The sequence below is a fragment of the Phoenix dactylifera genome, chromosome 8 (assembly GCF_009389715.1).
Source record: "Phoenix dactylifera cultivar Barhee BC4 chromosome 8, palm_55x_up_171113_PBpolish2nd_filt_p, whole genome shotgun sequence".
NCBI lineage: Eukaryota > Viridiplantae > Streptophyta > Magnoliopsida > Arecales > Arecaceae > Phoenix > Phoenix dactylifera.
The window spans coordinates 9,079,871-9,085,870 of record NC_052399.1 but is presented as its reverse complement, the minus strand read 5'-3'; positions in this window follow the sequence as shown (position 1 = coordinate 9,085,870).

The following is a 6,000-nucleotide window of genomic DNA, read 5'->3' as shown; positions in this document are numbered from 1 at the left end:
TGTTTGAATTACCTAGAATATGATTGGAAAAAGGGATACTGGTTTTCTGTCAAAATTGATCCTTGTGTTGTTGCTCCAAGAAGTTTGTTATACTGTAAGCTGGTATTTTTTTGTGTGTCAAATAGTATAGGTGTTGGTTCAAATGAGTTATGCTCATGATTGGATCTCCGGTTGTTGCAATGTGTTGGGCATTCACATTCCACATGAGACAATTATGATATTGTTATGGTATGGTTATGCTTGGAATTGTTACTTGGCAAATTATTTATTCCATGAAATTTGTTCTTTTTCGAACGACATATACCATAATTATTTCTGCTTGAGCTGTGATTTAGCATCACCATGGAGTCATCAATCATTCCTTAATTTTCCATGGCGATGTTCGGATGATGTTTTCTTAACTAGTTTGGTGCAGCAATAGTAAAAAAGAGTGTACTCGATCTCCAATTGCACCGATTTTTTGTGTACTTTCTCCCACTACCGCATGCTTCTCTCACTCTCTCTCGTCCTTCTTGGTTGTGGTTACTGTGAGTGCCACATCCAGCCATGTTGCATAGTGGTGGAAATCGGCAATGTGGGCTGGTAGCCCACCCATTCAACCCAAACCCAACATGAAGTCTTGAGTTGCGGTCGAAAAAGTAAAAGGGGCAGGGTAACCTATTGAATTCCATATATGAATTCAAATTGTTATTGATTTGGGTTTGGGACCTTGAGTTTACTTATTTATACCTACAGACTTGAAATGGTGTATTGATTATTGATCTGAAGTCCGTGTATTGACAAATGGTATGTTTTATCCATTGTTTATTGCACCATATAGTTTTATTGATATTTTCGTAGGATTTTTGTATGCCATCCTTCCAAATATGGTTTGTTGCATGTTAAACCCATCTGATTTCTGGAAGATAGTGTTATAAGTAATTAAGGGTAAATGATTTTATTATTCTTAAGTTTGTATTATAAAGAGTTTTTTTTTTTTTTGCATGAACTTTTCAAGGATACTGATGTAAAAGGATAGATTGGTTATTTGATACTTAAAATTATTTATGAATGGCATCAGTCAAATATCTGGTGTGGGGGATGTCATTACAAAAGTAGAATGATTTTAGAAGCATACATACAGATAAACTCCTCATTTGCCAATAGAATCAACCAATAAAGTAAGCTTGATGGGATCGATCAATGATGCTAGTTGTTTTTTTGGATGCTTCAAGTTGCTTGGGAAAAATGTCCAAACAAGTGTATATTTGATGGAGCAAGAGGTAGGTTGGGTGCTATTTTAATTGTTTCCACACAATATTTTAGAATGGTATGCAAATATAGATTTCCAGACTGTTTATGGAGGTAGGTTGTTATAACAGTTGATCTCTAAAATTGTAAGTAATGAAGAAATAAGCTTATGTTTTCTTAACTATTTTTGTACATATAAAATAAGCAAAATGTTGTTTTAGCTCTATTTTTTCTAATACCATAGGTGTTATTGTCAATTTTATTGATATTATTGAAGTCAATATGTAGCTTATATAATATAGACAAAATCTGATAGGAAGATCCATTTGTCATAAGATTCCTTTAAGGGTTAATATCAGATTTTTAAATATAACATGAGAAGGCACCTCCATTGTGAAGTATCAATGGGCTTTTGAACTGCCACAAGCTCTGACATCACCTCCCCTTCCTCATCGACCTCTGCCTCCTGTAAGAAGCCGGCCGGCTCTCCGTTTCCACCAAAATCATGGCTGCCGCGATGCTTTTTGGCTTGTGGCTGCGGTGACCGAGGTGGGCGCGCTTTGTTTTGCTGAAAAACGTGGTTCCCTTGTACCGCATCGAATAGCCTGACCAAGCGTGCAATTGTGGAAGGCTGCTCGGCCAGCCTCAGCCTTATGAGAAGTAGTTGCACCTTATGAGAGTTATAAACTAAATTGCTAGAATCCTTTGCAGTGTCAGTGTCTTCCATAGGAATTTGCGGACGAATTTCTGACATCTGAAACAACGATAAATATGCATATAGATGGGTTTACAATAATAAAAGAACAATCTAAAGAGGAAAACTCAGAAAATTGAGGAAAATAAATTTTCATGAATTAAATTGGGGGATTCTTGGGTTATATTGGCATGTTAGAGGTGCAGGAGGTTTGGAAAGTTGATGTTGGCTACAACCGCGATCCGAGTGGTTGGGGGTGCCATTTTTTATTCCTTGGCCTGGACTCCTAAAGTTTCTCATGAATCGGGCACGGCTAACGGTTGCCGACATCCGCGCTTCCATGGTTATCGCGTCTCAAGCGGAGAAGTAGATCCAACGCTCAGTCTGGTGAGCAATGGATCTAACATGTTATAACCTATTCCTGTCATAAATATTTCAATTTATACCAGCTCATTTTTCACAATGGATAAAACTGTCCTTCACTTCTTATTGTTATTTCTAATTGAACTATAAGCAATGGATACACATATTATGACAGGTGAATTTGTTTGAATCTCTCCCATTTTTTATTTATAAATATGAAAAGAAGACAAATAATGAAGTATTACACATACATATTATGACATAGGTGAATTTGTTTGAATCTCTCCCATTTTTTATTTATAAATATGAAAAGAAGACAAATAATAAAGTATGCCATTTATCCATAAAAGAAGGATGTTTCGGTGCACGAGGCTCTCAACGTGCGTAAAAAAAAAAAAGAGGCTGTTTTCGTATTTTCAAACATTTGAAACCCAAATCGCATTAGAGTAATTTTACTATTGCGCTAAGATAAATATGGTATTTTACCTATATTGTTAGAAAATTACATCAGTAGTTTTGCTTGAAATTCTTGTGAGGTAACTGTCAGTTTTAGAAATCATTTTTAGTACAACTATAAGCATTAGGCAAAGTTTTCATGCTTGTATAGGCATATTATTGGCACACTGTTTAGTTGCTCGATTATTTATTTAAATAAAATGCCTAAAAAGATATATAGCCAAGTGAAAGATAATAAGATTAAAAATGTTTATTTGTCCATCTGATACCGAAAAGCAACCTCATTTCTCATTCTGCAACTAAACATGACCATGGGTTATATAAAATAGGAACAAGAATTTTAAACCAAACAAAAATCGACATAGCTTGTAAAATAACTATACCAACAAGCATAACTTTCACTATTATAATTTTTTCTTTTTCTCCAACCAAAACAACCTAATAAAAGAAAGAATCATTGAAAAAAAAAGGGGGAGCATAAGAAAGCCATGCAAGAGGGTTGAGGTAAAGAAACAAGATAATATTAGAATTAGTTCCTTCTAATTTCTATTGATGCAGGTAGCGAGAGGGGTTCGAACAAATTAGTTCATAAATATGAAATAAAGATGGAAATATAACTGAAATTAATATTTGAAATAGGAAAGCAAAAAATTTGTAATCAAATTATAGATTGAAATTATTAAATCTTATAGTACGTAGTTGAAAGTACCATCTAATTGACATCAAAATATTTTAAGATGTAGTTTCAAAACTCAATAGTGTTCAATTTCTAAGATTAAAATATCAGGGTCATGTTCGGACAAATTGGTTCATTGAAAGCATCTGATTTGCTGCTTGATCCAATCAATATGCCGGCAAATCCAATATCAATCAAGCAATCCTCAAGTTCGATCACAAGTTTTGAAGAATTATTTTCATAAACAGCTATAGAATCATAGATAAGGACAAACTGTCTCCTACTTCAAGCTCTACCCAAGAGTTATTTGCTCCATCCTTGCAAAACATGATAATGAAATTTTGATATTTCTAAAAGACGAATATTACAAAATATATGACCCATAAGTTTGGTGACCAAATCTTGAACAAACTCATGCAATCGTGTATCAAATAATATTCACCTTATCTATCTAACTAAAATATAAATATATTTGCACCTTCAAGATGTCAAGATGAAAAAGAAAAGTTGCGGCATATTTTATACTTGAGTGCCATATCTAGATTTCATTAGTGGGAGAAGAGTATGATTTGCATAGGTGTATCAAAACTAATCAAAATCCATAAGTATATTAACTATAGTCTATAGATGATACATGCATCTCAATGTCTGATTGTCTGCCGAATATAATGCTGTATGACCACCAGAACTGACATGTTTTTTTAGCTTAACCACTCAAAGTTGTAGCATCCCCAACCGTCTCATTATAATCAACAAAAAAATTTCCTACTAAGACCACCTCCGATAAGAATTAGCAGGTTTAAGGGCTCAGCCGAACTCAGATCTCTAAACTCAGTCTTGATCATGTTTTAAACTCGACTCAAACTCAAAAATTACGCTCATCATCCATTGTGACCTACTTTTTTTTTTTTAATTTTTTTTGTTTGGCTCAATCCAAGATTAGGATTAGAGGTGAAGGAGCACTCACGCGAGAATCCCAGTCACTCACCATTTGATAGGTGGCCTCCCGCACCCTAAAAAAGATACTTTTGCACCTAGTAGGCCCTCTAGTTGCGTATGTTAGTCACAAGGTGGTGATGACGCAGTGGTTTAATTTGAATAATTCCGCTTTTGGGAAGAATAAGGGTATTAAACAGTGAAAAGCTTTAAGAAGACAAAGCTGACAACCTTGCCATTTTCCTCAAATGGAGGGGTCTTATGAAAAAATTGGGTAGTGGCGTAATCTAAAGGCATCTGTTCCAGCAAAGTAAGCCGCCAAATGGAATGGACCAACCAAAGAGCACCATAATTGTTAGGTCTCCATAAAGAAGTTGTGGGTGTGGATAGGCATTACCAATCATTATGGTTTTATTATGTTAATTAATTCATTGTTTGTATTATCTTTTTTTGGGCAAGTGATCTGTTGCTTAAGAGAGATGTAGTGCTTAATTTGAAAAGGACTAGAGAAAATATTCTCTTTTGCAACCCACCAAAGTTAACAAAAGCTATGCCTTTATTGAAACAAAATGGAAGGAGGGGGCAAAACATTAGACAAGACTAAGGCTTCCCATAGACTATGTTGATCATTAGGGCCTCCAACAAGCCGAGCAGCCCAAGCTTAGCAGGAGAACCAGAAAAACAGGTTAGAATTAATTTTGACCTGAGCTAGAAATCTACCCAGTTCAATCGAGCTCGGATATTTTTAAATTATAAATATATATAATATTGATTATACTTTATACAGGATAAATTATTGGATTAAAGTTTTGACTAGCGTATTCCTTTATCTTTGGTTTGATTAAATGTTAATTTAGACTCGAACCGAATCTTGAACCAAAACTTGAAATCAAGAATCAAGCTTCCATTTAGGAGATTGATTTCATCTTGAGTTGTTTTCAGCTCGATTTAGGTTTCTTAAATTGATTGAGTAGGCTCATTTTTAGCTTGATTTAAAATTAAGCTTGAATTGTGCTCGAAATAATAATAAAGAAATCAAGCTTAATCCTAGGATTCGAACTCAAAATTAATTTCATACAAAGCTTGATCAGATCTAATCTGGTTCAAGCTCAGCTTAATGACATCCTACTGACCACGAACAGCTTAAATTCAACTCAATAACAAACTCAATTCAAGCCTGATTTGGCTAGAAAATGAGCTGACTTGGATTTTTTTTTTTTAAAAAAAAAGAGAGAAAGATTGGGAGACTTACGCGAACTATGGTTACCCAGTTCTTTATTCAAACCCAGAACCTATATTTACTAAATTTAAGGGTGTGACCATTAGGATAAGTCCTAGTTCGTATAGAGCTGGAATATATGTTAATTAAGGCTAACTTCTAAATAAGCCAATCTTAGGCCTTCTTTTTTTTAACCAAAAAAAAAATATTTTTGATGTCAAGAAGCATTTAAGTCCTGCCTACCTCTTGGCGATTTAAATGCAGGTTTTCTTTTTCTCGAAGTACTCGGGCCAAATTTTCTCGACAGATAACATCTCCCTTGAGACTCGTAAAAATAAACAGAAGCTCAGTTAGAGTTGATAAAAAGCTTATTCAAGCTCAGTTCATATCACAAACAGGATAGAGTTTTGAACATATGTTAATATG